We start from the raw sequence: 14802 nt of genomic DNA on the forward strand, positions 1-14802 counted from the left end.
CCCAGTCTCAGCAAGAGGTCCAAGGTGCTCCCTGCAGCTGGAGACTTGCAGAGCCGTCTTTTCTTCGGGGTCTCCACCTAGGTCAAGGCCTCCAGTCTTGCAAGGACAGTTACTCCAGTGGCTGCTGGGGACTGTGGCCTGTGGCACATCACCACTGTTGTTGAGGTTGTGTATAATGGTCAGAGCAGTGTTACTGGCCCCTTCTTTGTGCCTTTCTGTATGAACTGCTGCACAGTTAACTCATTAGTGCTCAGCCAAATAACTCCCACTGATCTTAGCTCCTATTGATTCTAGACCTGATATTCAAATAAAGAAAAATAGAGTCTCTTCAGTTGAAAATAAACCCTTCTATTTATCATTTTTAAGACCTCATTACCCACTTCTTTTTTAATTCTTTTTTTCCCCTAAATACAGTGTGATTTAGACTTTTATGTGGCAGATGGTGGTGGTTTTGAAGTTCCATTCTGTAACAGGTCAAAGAATTCTTCAATGCATGGTTTAACTGGCATCAACCAGCTGAGGGATAGATCTGTGCCAGTGAAAACCTTGAAAGTACTAAACCTTTAACTAAGAAATATTCTCATATTTCTCTGGATGAACAGAAGGAGCTGAATCAGAAAAAAAATTGTGCTGAAAGATTAAATAGATTTCCTTATTAAGGAATGTCAGGGGTATGTTAACAAACTTTATAGTGAATTGGAAAGACTTGCCAAACAAAATGAATCTGAGTTCCTTTTGAAAACAAAGGGTGAAAAGAAAAAAAAAGGAAGTGAACCAAAGAAAGATAAAATAAGAATGTGATAAATTTAATGCACTATAACTTTAATTTTTACTCTATAATTTTTTAAAGCCCTTGAGCGCTTTTTTTGCTTGGGTTTAGCATAGTAACACCATGGCAGTATACTTTGTAGAGTTAACATGGATATGTGTACCACATTCCCACAAACTTCCAGCTGGTTTTTTTGCTTATATGAAGTTAACTCACATCTGTTATCAATTTTAATAGCTGATCTAAAGCTCAGGTCTAGAATTAGAAGTTATATTGGCACACAGCAGTAACATGTCTATCAAATGAAAGCTGAAATAAATTGTTCCATACAATAATATTGCATTAAATAAGAATACTTAATCTGAAGAAGAAAGGAGGTAACACATTTGAAAATTACAATTTTCATGGACAGTTATCATTTTCCATCTTTGAGTTTAATGAGGTCAATAACATAACATAAAAAAGGTAATAATTTCACAGTTTTGAAGGTACTTCTTGTTCTGATCTTTAGTGTTGTAAGAATTAGCTGTTCTTCAGTTCTTGTCCTAACCGGTTGAGCTGTGTGCCTATGGACTAACAATAATTTGCTGCATTTCAGCAATGGATAAAATGAGGCTCGAGTATGCTCCCTAATGCTGCAAAGTGTTTTGGAAGTCATCTGAATGTGGAAATGGCCTTGCAAGGTGAAAACAACAGTCTGCCTATCTTCTATCACTTTTACCACAGTGTTCAGAAACTGAGAGAGAAGTTGTCCCTCATGCCTGAGAAGGATAACACCAACAGACTTGACATTTCTTCCAGTTACTATGCTAACCTTTAACTGTTTTCATCCAGCAGAGCATTGCCAGAAGGTCAAGGAGAGATCTATCCATGTGTATAAATACCCAATGGGAGAGAGAGAGACAGGCTCTTTCAGTGGTGTCCAGTGACAGGACATGAGGGAGTGGGTCCAAACTGCAATGCAGGAAATTCCATTTAAACATAAGAAAATGTATTTATTTGTTTATTTATTACCATGAGAGGGTTTGAACACTGGCATAGGTTGCCCAGAAAGGCTGTGGATTCACCATCCTTGGAGATATTCAAAACCCTACTGAACACAATCCTGGGCAACCTGCTCTAGCTGACCCTTCCTGACAAGGCATTTGGACTGGATGACTTCCAGAGGTGCCTTCCAACATCAGCAATTCAGTGATTTTGTGATAATGTTTAAGATATGCATAAGACTTGGATGCAAACAGTGACACAACAGCATACATTATTTTGCTCTTTCTCCCCTGATAATTTCTAACATTTTGTCTTTTCACTCTATTGAGATTACATCCTTGTGGGCCTGCCTATCACAACACTAATATGCTCTTGAGTGAATAGCTTAGAACCAATCATAATTTTATGTTTGTCTTCCCATGTACGTTACTTTATATTTACCTATAATTAATTTATAAAGTACCATATTTGGGAATGCTCAAGTGCTCTATTTTCAATGCTGGAGCAGAGGTATCACCTTAAGAAGCATTAGTCTTAAGATTGAGACTGTAACAATAAGACCTTTTTTCAGGCAAATGTATGAAAATTAAAGTCCTTCTAGCTTCTGTCTGTTCAAATACATAGGAATAGATACAGCTGCTCCTCTCAAACCAAGGAAAGCACTTGTAGTGCAAGCACTTCTTGGAATGAATAGAGAGGGGAGAAGTGCGATTAGTAACCGACTACTGTTAATTAGCAGCCTCTGTTGTACTCTGTGCCAGAGGGTCTGGTAGTTTAAATGACTGACTCCCTACAGCGCCATATGAACACAAGTTCATTATCCTTAATTTTAAATCTCTCTTTACAATTTCCCTTTTGACAAGAAATGCGTTGGCATATGACCCCTACGTTCTTCCAGGTTTATAAGTGTTTTCTCATTTGAGAGCATGGGCCAGCACAATAGCAAAATCTAGGATTCCTGATTATTTTCACACCCAGGTAAGTTTGCATAATGATGTAACAAAGAAACAAAGGACCACAACACTGTAAAATATTACTGCAGACCAGAGCTTAATATGTCTTTGATTGGTATGAGCTGGTATAACCTTCGTGGAAGGCTTGGAAAAAATGTCTTCTCCATTGATTTTAACAATGACAGATCACTGAGTGCTTGATCTACCTCCTTTGTGGGTTTGTGTTGGTTGTTTTTTGGGGGGTTGGGTTTTTTTTGGGGGGGGGGCAGTGGAAGTATATTTGCATCTTTTGCAAATAGCATTTAAAAATTCTGATGTAATTTTTCTAGGAATCTTGTCCTAGCACTGTGCTATAAAAATTTACCATGAAATAGACGAAATCTGAATTAGTTTATAATGCTGCAATTTCAAAGTGCGGGTAGAACTTGCGATCAGCTTTCAGTGTGCTGAAAACTGCTATGATCCTCAGGTACATTGATAAGCTACTGATGTATTTGTGCACTTACAGGTCCCTGAATCCAGCCTGCAGAATCTGATGTTTACATCAAACTGTCTCTAGAAAATATATAAATGGCAAAAAAACCCCTTTATACTTGTATTGGCTTAGGTTTATCTTCCAAATATTATCTCAGACATGAATAGTTTTTAAAGCACTATTTTTCATATATGTAGCCCCAGATAATGGTGGCACAACTTTAGTTAATTTAGGCAGAGGCAATACAAGCTTCTTGAGAAGAGGTAGAGTGACACTGTATAGAGGTAGGCACAATTTTTTGAAGATTATTAAGTTCATTGAAAAGCATATTTTGCATCAACAAAGCTATTAATAAACTTAGATAAAATGCAGCCATTAATTTCATATGGGAAAAGAGATATTTATGTCAAACATTTAATTTCAGCATTTTCTAAATGAAACCTACCTTTTCATTTTAAAGTAGTGTTTTCATTTTTTAATTTATTAAAAAAAAGAAGAAAAGTTAATTAGGTCTAAAATGAAATGCAGCATTTAATTACATGTCAAATTGAAAATATTGAGTTGATTAAAACATTTCTTGGTCTAGAATTTTTAGAAGGATCTAATTTCTGAAACTAATTTTCTCCTTGTCATCTAATGTTGATCTTAAAGTTCTTGTTCCACTTTTTAAAAATATGTAGGTATTTTGGAAGATAAAACTGCCAGGGTAAGGAATACAAACTCTGGACACACCTTTAGGATTTCAACACAGACAACTTTTAATTCACTTTCACAATGGAGGGCAAGGGCAATGTAGGCATGACAGAACTGCAAAACACCAAAAATATAACCATCCCCTTGAGCCTGATATACAGGGTATTACACATAAATATGCAGGCACACATGCATGCCCGTATGCACCCCTACATCTCCTCTCACAGGGATAAACTTTTCCTCTCCCTTGTACTGCCATTTTCTCTTTTGCATGGTAGGTTATTCACAGATCTGTGCGTGCAACACATCCACATACTGTTTCTGAGGTTTCCCATCACAGGATGCTCTATATGCTTCCCTTGGACTTTCAGGATTGTTTTAGGCTTTGTTTTTAGGCAGATGTTTGGTTATCTCTTGGCAAACCAAGATCGCTCCCCATTTCATTCCAAACAATCAGGAAATTATATAATTTACAATCACACAACCCAACACACTAGGTTGTTCACCAGGCAGTTCCTCCAACACAGGGTGTGCCGACTCTGCACAGGTTAGTCCCAACTTTCTCCAAAGTCAGTATTAAGCTTCATTGAAGGCTCATTGGACTGTTTCTAATAAGTACATGTAAAATGAATAGTACATTAGATGATCTCCACTGATCTAGGGACTGCATCAATGATGAACCCCAAAATAAATAGCAATCTTCATTTTACTTGAGATCATGTAACCTAAAAAGTTATTGGAAGTAAACCTATAGCTTCATTACTTCGTTTTCCAAGATGGCTTTTCATAGTAAAATAGCAAGAGAAAAATCTTTGAAAAAAGTCACCGCACTGAGACTTTCAAAAATATTCAGTGAAATCAATTGGATGATTATGTTGCTGTTGCAAATGTATAATATTCTTTTTTTATTTGTCTTATATACTTCACAAGTTCTTTTGGGTAATAATTTCTAACACTGCTGGACAAATTACTGCACTTAAAAGGCTCTTAGGAAAATGCTATTTAGGAAATATCCAGTTATTTAAATATGATTATTAAGCATGAAACAGATCAGCATTACATCTGTGCTGACACATTTTGCAGCTCTCTTTAAATACCCATGCAAAAATTCTGTCTTGCCATAGGCTGTAGGTAGTTAAAAATGTTTCTAACTAACTAGTGCATATATAAACAGACATATACATGTTTGTACTTATATTTATGTCTCCACTTTTCAATGTACAGATAGGGATGTTTTGATTTTCTGTTAGAAATCTCGGAACTATTAGGGATGCAAATGTCAGACTCCTTGAAGGCAGAAGCTGTTTAGTTCTAAGTTCAAGTTTATTTCCATACTTGCAAGTTGAGAGTATAAATGTTGCAGTTATTTGTAAGTCAATTTTAAATATGTTCATGTTGCAAAATTCCTGCAGATTTGGCATTTTTCCGTTGATTTTACTGCGTAATGTATCTTTCCAATCTAACATTTGTCAGTAGGAGAAAAATACTTTCATGCTAAATTGGGTAAAGTGCAAATCTCAAAATGAAGCCTCTGTATAAACTGAATCTTATATTCCATATGGACATGTAAACTGACAAATGTGCTTTATGCAAAATTATGGGATTAATGGGAAAAATATGCAACAAAATGGGATTAATGTGTGTAGTGACTGGAGATTAGACACAGTAGACAGCCAGCTTTGGATTGCTACCACCAAACCATAGCTTAGAGGAATACCATGAAAATACTGTATTATAACAGACATTTTAACATGATTTCAACCTAACAAGTGGAAAACCTTGCAACAAAGATCTCAGTTCTCAGTCAATATCTCTCTGTTAAATTCCATGGCACTGCATCCATTTTTATTACCCAATGATGTGGCTTTTTATTTGTAGACGAATACAACTGATAGTGAATTTAAGGAATGAAAGACCTTTTTTTCCTGAAAAAAACCACAAGCACACACAGTACATATGCTGGCAATCTGGGCAAAGAGGTTTAGGAATAACTGCAAATATTAACCCAGACATTGCCTCTGTGGTAGAGTTACAGATATAAAGGCACAGCAGTTAGGGGAAGCTTGCATTTTTGCAGCTGCAGGTTGTGAGAGGTTTCCTCTGGGCTTTCTTCTTTACAGTGTTTAATACTCATAAAAATGACACAGTAAAATATTCATGAATAGCAGGTGTAATGCATTAAACATGATGAGCCTGCAGTGGAAGAATAGTACTGTTGAAGTAATTGAAAGTTGTCAGCACAGGGATGTACACTGTCTAAGGATATCTGGAATGTAAGGGTATGTGGATTGCAAGGACATCCGATCATGAGTGTCGTGGTTTAACCCCAGCCAGCAACTAAGCACCACGCAGCCGCTCGCTCACTCCCCTCCACCCAGTGGGATGGGGAGAAAATCGGGAAAAGAAGTAAAACCCGTGGGTTGAGATAAGAACGGTTTAATAGAACAGAAAAGAAGAAACTAATAATGATAATGATAACACTAATAAAATGACAACAGCAATAATGAAAGGATTGGAATGTACAAATGATGCGCAGTGCAATTGCTCACCACCCGCCGACCGACACCCAGCTAGTCCCTGAGTGGCAATTCCCCGCCCCCACTTCCCAGTTCCTATACTAGATGGGACGTCACATGGTATGGAATACCCCGTTGGCCACTTTGGGTCAGCTGCCCTGGCTGTGTCCTATGCCAACTTCTTGTGCCCCTCCAGCCTTCTCACCGGCTGGGGATGAGAAGCTGAAAAATCCTTGACTTTGGTCTAAACACTACTTAGCAACAACTGAAAACATCAGTGTTGTCAACATTCTTTGCATACTGAACTCAAAACATAGCACCATACCAGCTACTAGGAAGACAGTTAACTCTATCCCAGCTGAAACCAGGACAATGAGGATATCTGGTTAATGACATGAAAAGCTACTTTAAGTTTTAAATTTTTCTTGAGAGTTTATACTCTGTTCATCTGTGTGTGAGTCACTAGCAAAATCAATCTGAATTAGTTGGTCTGGAGGAGGAAACCAGAATCTGGAAATACTCAAATTTGGACCTGGAGGCTGGATGAAAAGTTGTGGGTAACTTGTTATGGGTATTTAATACGTCCACAGATGCTGGACAGGATTAAGGTCAACTCCAGGGTCTGAGCAATCTGTGGATGTGAGCATGGACACGAATTAGGACAGTGAGGCTGTGCCTATACCCCCGGAGCAAAGTACAGTCCTGATCAGCCAGTATGGCCAGCCATGTTTCTGCTCTGTGTGCTTGAGTGTACTGGGAAGGGGAAAAGGAGGTGGTCGCCTGTGGCAATCAGGCTGAGGAGGGGATGGGAAAACTGTCCTCTGGGCATGGCGGTGCTCAGTGGTGACACTCTCCACACCCAGAGCATGGAAGCATGGCGGTGACTGTGGGTTATGGTGATGAGTAACGCACGAAGTGTAATCTAGTGTATCCCTTTTTCCTAAGGGTGGCATTCCTTTCAGTTTATAAAAGGTTTTTGAAATGTAACCACAGAAAACAAGCTGTTAAGTAACCAGTCCTTCACAGTGCAAGATGATGGATATTTTGCAGTTGACATTTTTTTTAAATGTTACATTTAATGTTTAAACTTTTTTCATTAGCTGTCCCTCCCCTCATCCTTCCAGACTTAATAATTGAAGCTTGGAGAAATCTGCAAAACAGCTGCAAGCTCCATTTAACACTTCTGTACTTTTTTCCTTATATCACAATAACACAGGGTTCATTAAACACCCCATGAATTTTGTTATTGAGTTGTTTCAGACACCTTGCCCTTGCCAAAGGCTATTCCTTTTATTAATGTGCTAGTACTTTTTTTTTTTTTCAAAATATGCTTTTATTTTTATTAAGCTTGCTTATAATGGCATCTGTCTCAAGAATGCATTTGGACTCCTTTAATATTTACCCCTATCAATTCTCATTTGAATACATACACAGTTTAAGTTTTCTAAGTCACTGGCAATACCAGCTGGTTGCTGTGGAGAAATTCCTAAGCAAAATTATTAAAAAAGATAGAAAAAAGGTACTTATAGCCGAAACTTCTTTCGTGTGGTTCCGCATTCATTTCTGGTGCTTGTGACACTGTATGAAATGAAATGTGTGTTTTTTAGTGAAGGCAGAAAATACCTTTGGGATTCTGGAGGAGAAAATAGTGCATGGTAAGAGCTACATTACACAAGTGTTGCATAAAAGTAGATGACTGGGGACCCCAGAACTGGATGCAGTACTTCAGGTGAGGTCTCATGAGAGCAGAGTAGAGGGGCAGAAAAACCTCCCTCGACCTTCTGGCCACACTTCTTTTGATGCAGCCCAGGATACGGTTGGCTTTCTGGGCTGTGAATGCACATTGCCAGCTCATGTCCAGTTTTTCATCCACCAGTATCCCCAAGTCCTTCTCTGCAGAGCTGCTCTCAATCCATTCATCCCTAGTTTCTATTGACATTAGGGATTGCCCCTGCCCAGGTGCAGGACCTTGCACTTGGCCTGTTGAACTTCATGAAGTTCGCATGGGTCCACTCCTCAGGGTCCTGTCAGGGTCCCTCTGGATGATATCGCTTCCCTCTAGTTTATCAGCTGCACCACTCAGTTTAATTCAGAGTAATTCATGACTCTAGTGTCACATCTGTGTGTACATCTGATAGTTATACTGGTTCTTTCTTATACGCCCACCTATTAAAGCAATTGAGCCATGATGTTAAAGCCGTTCATTAGTCCAGACCAAAACTTTTCCTATACAGGAACATGGAAACCATTAGGGAGCCCAGTGACAGGCTGACCCTGGTGTCATAGGCTATTTGATGTAAAGAATTTACTACAGCCTGTGCCAGTAGGTTTAGTTTTTAGAAGGACCGTCTGTATTTTTAAAGACATGCATACAATTATTTTGATTATTATGGACAAATGTTTTTGAAATTAAATAAATGCATGGAAATCATACTATTTCTTCCTTTTAACTGGTTGCTTGCATTGATTTGATACATCATATCTTCAAGAGTATGCCAAAACTATTCAGCTTTCTACACTTTTGCAAAACATAGAAAGCTTGAGAACAAACCACAGTGAATTAATTTAAAAATATACTTACAAAAGGCTCACTTATTACAGTTTTGAACATTGCCACTGATTGCAGAATCATTTTGTGGTTAATTGAGAATAAATTGTGAACATTCTGTCAGCAACAGAAAATTATAAAAAAAAGAGACAGTCCCTCCCTCCCAGTTTAGATGTAAGAATAAAAGAACAAGGAACAGTCTGGCATCTTCAGCACATAATGGCAGACTTCAATAGTTCCAATTTTTTATTGAAAAGAACTCAGATGGAACATTTAAGTAAATTTCATATATGTTAGGCAGATGTTTATGGAACATTTTCAGGTATTAAAGTAGGCCCATAATAGCACAAAACACCTCCCCAAACCTCAAAGTTCTTTTTTCTGTACCTGGTTCGTGCACACACTTAAATCACATGCTCAGGTCTGCAGGTTGGAGAGGAAAGTCAGGGAGATTATACATACATTTTCCTTCAATCTGTGTATTTGCAGTTTATGCTGGACTATAGACATGTTAAGTAATAATTGTTAAAATGAAAAGAATCAAAATATATCTTTTTTTTTTTTTGGATGCATGCAATCTTATTAGAAAACACTTCAGGGCTTTCGGTTATTGTTCCATGCATATGTTCCTGTGAGGCTGGGTTTTGTTCCAGCTTTTTGTTTTAGTGGGCCAGGTTGCCTTTATCAAGCAGCTGAAAGACCATTTCTTGTATTTCACTGAGGCTCTGTCATCCGTTAATGTTTAAAGGTTTCATTCTGTAGCCCTGAAACAGTATAGAAAAAATGATGAACCTGATCTAGAATTAAGTCTGACTAGGTCTAGACTTAACCTCATCTAAGAAAACCTCATTTAGTGTAAATATTATTTTGTTTACATTTTTAGCACTCTCTTCATGAACAATATTATCTCATTGGATTTTTTTGTTTGTTTGTTTATGCTTGTTTTCTAAAATTCATACAGGAATTAATGGCAATCTGATGAACAGAGCTATTGCATTAGCTTGTATAGTTTCTATTGCATATGTGAATGCTTCTGAGGCCATTTTACCCGTTCGAATAATTTGAAGACATTCTTGTATTTAGCTTCTTTTTTCCTTATAAGAAGGCATTATTTATCAAGAAAGTATCATGCAGGACCCCTAGGATATACAGTATATATTTTACACATGGTTTGCTACTAAGTTCAGCTACTAAAGGAAGACTTGTTCATTCTGATTTGGGAGGGGAAATCAGAACAAAAAATGTATATTCCATGTAACTTGAGCAAAAAATGTATAAAGAAAAAAGCAAATTTTAAAACCCACAGAACATAAATATGAGTGTCATAGTCCTCAAAGCAATCTGTAACGGATGAGCAGTCTCCCGCAATGCATGAATTTCATTTACAGGAAAACATTATATAAAGGCTCTTCAAAATCAGGAAAACTGGGTATGTATATATCTTCTTCATGGTGAAACACAGTCCACTAAAGGAACAAAAACTTATTCATTTTGTGTTGTGTAGCAAAACTCCAGGTGATTTAAACAATGCAAGACCAAAACTTAATTGAATCACTATATAAAAATTGCAATCACTGTTTTTATAGGAGCCCCACCGGATGACATGAGAAGGCTTCAATAGATGTTGAATAGAAAGCAGGTGGAATATGCTCATTGTTTTTGCTGTTAAAGTAGAGAAACAGGGCCTTGCTTTCTGAGAACTATGGCTTTCTATTCTATCTGAGGATTTTTATCAGCTCTATGAAAAAAGAACACAGCTGGACAGCTGAGATTTTTTTTTGTGAATTTGCTTCTCTAAGATTGACTCTTCTTCTTTTTTAAGATTTAACATGAGAGGACAGAGAATTTGTTGCTGCAGGGATTCTTTTTTGTTTTAGTTCTGCCTGTGTGAACATGAAAGTGCCTCATTTACATCGTGTACACACTTGGAATTTCTATGTACTCCTTTTTTCTTCATTTTAAATAAAATATCTGACTAGCTCATGCCCTTCTTTCTTTTCAGTTGAGGATATAGAACTTCCAGTGCCTATCTCAAATGGCTACGAAAGATGAAACTAGGCTTAAAAGGGATACCAGAAATTGCTGTTATTTTTAGTAAAGAATCCTATTTAATAGTAAGGGATGGTACCTCTTCCATAGATACCATCCTTGGCTCTGTATGTTAAGAAAATGTTAATTATTAAATTGGTTATGGATTTCCAAACATTTTCTGTTTAAAGATAGACTTCTAAGCACCCTGAGTACCCCCATGACTTTGTAAGGAAAGATTACTTTAATAAGTAAAGCGATGGGACCATGCCCACTGAGACATTTGATTTTACGCATTATCTTCTTTCAGTATCTGTGTTTTATCATGAACCGTACATTTTAATACCTAGTCTTTAGGGGGTTAAGAGTCAGTAACAAACCTCAGTGCTCTGGATAAACTCAAATGAAAGAAACCAAAATAATCTCACATCAGATAATATATTTCTCTATGAATATTTGTTTTGAAAAATATATTTAAATGCTGTATTCTTATTGACAGTGAATCTCCTTTTGTCCTGGTTTCAGCTGGGATAGAGTTAACTGTCTTCCTAGTAGCTGGTACAGTGCTATGTTTTGAGTTCAGTATGCGAAGAATGTTGATAACACTGATGTTTTCAGTTGTTGCTCAGTAGTGTTTAGACTAAAGTCAAGGATTTTTCAGCTTCTCATCCCCAGCCGGTGAGAAGGCTGGAGGGGCACAAGAAGTTGGCATAGGATACAGCCAGGGCAGCTGACCCAAAGTGGCCAACGGGGTATTCCATACCATGTGACGTCCCATCTAGTATAGGAACGGGGAAGTGGGGGCGGGGAATCGCCACTCAGGGACTGGCTGGGTGTCGGTGGGCGGGTGGTGAGCAATTGCACTGCGCATCATTTGTACATTCCAATCCTTTCATTATTGCTGTTGTCATTTTATTAGTGTTATCATTATCATTATTAGTTTCTTCTTTTCTGTTCTATTAAACCGTTCTTATCTCAACCCACGGGTTTTGCTTCTTTTCCCGATTTTCTCCCCCATCCCACTGGGTGGGGGGGAGTGAGTGAGCAGCTGCGTGGTGCTTAGTTGCTGGCTGGGGTTAAACCACGACACCTTTCCACCACAAAGCATCTTTCATTGCATTTATGTTGATCTTAAATTCCATTTTACATTGTTAAAGGAGTAGTCAATGGTGGCATCTTACAGTCAGCAAAACCCGAGTGCTTTGTTTTGTTTTGTTTTGCAAAAGTCATCATCTGTGTTTTGTTGTAGGCTTAACTGTGAAACAAAATATATTTTTAAAAGTATTTTTAAAAAAGCAATATCATTGTATATTGAGTCTATTATTTGCAATCAAATACTTTTTACTTAAACCCTTTGAAATATCATACAATGTGCCTTAAAGCAAACTGAATAAAAAAGGGTGATTATTTGGTAATCCACAGAATTTCGTTATCCATATTCAGCAAAGAAGATACCATTTACTCATATTAAAATATGCATTTCCTGAGACTATTCGTAAACTGCCATGAGTTGCTGTTTGCTTTTCTCTTTTTTTTTTTTCTTCTAGTCAATCCCCTGATTGTAATTTCCAGAACTAGAGCAGATCCTGACTTATAGCTACTGTTGAGTAAGGCTAATCTTTTGGGGTATCTTGCCAATCATAAGCAACATGAAAGAAACAGGTTTTAGAATAGAATAGAAAAGAATAGAATACTTTCATTTTGAAGGGACCTACAACGATCATCTAGTCCAACTGCCTGACCACTTCGGGGCTGACCAAAAGCTAAAGCATGTTATTAAAGTAATTGTCCAAATGCCTCTTAAACTCTGACAGGCTTGGGGCATAGACCACCTCTCTAGGAAGCCTGTTCCAGTGTTTGGCCACCCTCTCAGTAAAGAAATGTTTCCTAATGTCAGGTCTGAACCTCCCCTGACACAGCGTTGAACCATTCCCATGTGTCCTATCACTGGATCCCAGGGAGAAGAGCTCAGCACCTCCCTCTCCACTTCCCCTCCTCAGGAAGCTGTAGAGAGCAATGAGGTTGCCCCTCAGCCTCCTTTTCTCCAAACTAGACAAACCCAGAGTCCTCAGCCGCTCCTCACAGGACATGCCTTCCAGCCCCGTCACCAGCTTGGTTGCCCTCCTCTGGACACATTCAAGGACCTTCACATCCTTCTTAAATGGTGGGGCCCAGAACTGCACACAGTACTCCAGGTGAGGCTGCACCAACATTGAATACAGCAGGATAATCACCTCTTCTGACCAGCTGGTTATGCTGTGTTTGATGCGGTTTGCCCTCTTGGCTGCCCCAGCACACTGCTGGCTCCTATTGAGCCTGCTGCCCACCAGCACCCCCAGATCCCTTTCTGTAGCTCTGCCCTCCAGTCACTCCTCTCCCAATCTATACTTGTGTCTGACATTGCTCCATCCAAGGTGCAGAATCCGGCATTTGGTCCTGTTAAATTTCATGCCACTAATAATTGCCCAGTGCTCCAATCTATCTAGATCCCTCTGCAAGACCTCTTGTCCCTCAAGAGAGTCAACAGCACCTCCCAGTTTGGTATCATCAGCAAACTTGCTAATGGTGCATTCAACTCCTCCTGCATCCAGATCATTGATAAAAATACTGAGCAGAACTGGCCCTAGGAATGAGCCCTGAGCAACACTGCTCATGACTGGTCACCAGCCAGATGTAGCCCCATTCACTACAACTCTTTGAGCTCTGCCCTTCAGCCAGTTCTTCACCCAGTGCACCGTGAACCTCGTCATCGCACAGTTGGACAACTTGTCCAGAAGGATGCTGTGAGGGACAGTATCAAAAGCCTTACTAAGAACCAGGAAAACTACATCCACCACCTTCCCTCCATCTGCTACGCAGGTAGCCTTATCATAGAAGGATATCAGATTAGTTAGGCAGGACTTTCCCTTTGTGAACCTGTGTTCCCAAAGCACCCAGTGCTTTCAGTAACAGCCAGTATGATCTTCTCCATAATTTTTCCAGGTACTGAGGTTAGACTAACAGGTCTGTAGTTTCCTGGGTCTTCCCTCACCACCTTCTTGTAAATTAGAATAGCGCTGGCTAGCTTCCAGTCAGCGGGGACTTCCCCAGACTCCCAAGATCCTTGGTAGATGATGGAGAGGTGTCCTGCTGCAACAGGACTGTTAAACCTGTAACAGCTCCTTCACTACTCTGGGATGAATCCCATCAGGCCCCATGAACATTCAGCTGATATAGCTGGACCATTACAACTCCAATGTCCACAAATGGAAAGTCACTGTTCCCACGCTCGTGGTCCTCCGACTTGGGGGACTGGGCTGCCCAAGGTCTATCAGTATTATTAAAGACTGAGGCAAAAAAAGCATTAAATGCCTCCAGCTTTTCTTTTTTTGTTAGGTGGCCATCTTCATCAAGTATCAATACAATATTTCCCTTTAGACGTCTTTTTGTTATTAACATACTTTAAAAAAGCCTTTTTGGGGGTTTTCATGTTTTCTCCCTACACATGTGAACCACAGCTCTGTAATTTTCCCACGAAACCTGACCTTGCTTGCAGAGATCATATAATTTCTTTTTCTGCCTGAGTTCCAAGAAGTGTTCCCTCTTCACCTGGTCTTCTGCCCCATTTCCTCGACTTTTGACAGAATGGGGTTGCCTAGTTCTGTGTTTTTAAAAGGTGGTTCTTAAAAACTGAGCAGCTCTTAGGGACCCCTAAGCCCTCAAAAACAGATTCTCAGGGGACACTGCTAAGTAACTCCCTGGGTAGCTTAACGTTTGTTATTCTCAAATCCAGGGTAGCAACTCTGTGGACCTTTTTACCCATCACATCAAAAATTAAACTCAATAATTTCATG

Source organism: Harpia harpyja, chromosome 11, assembly GCF_026419915.1.
Source record: "Harpia harpyja isolate bHarHar1 chromosome 11, bHarHar1 primary haplotype, whole genome shotgun sequence".
Classification (NCBI taxonomy): domain Eukaryota; kingdom Metazoa; phylum Chordata; class Aves; order Accipitriformes; family Accipitridae; genus Harpia; species Harpia harpyja.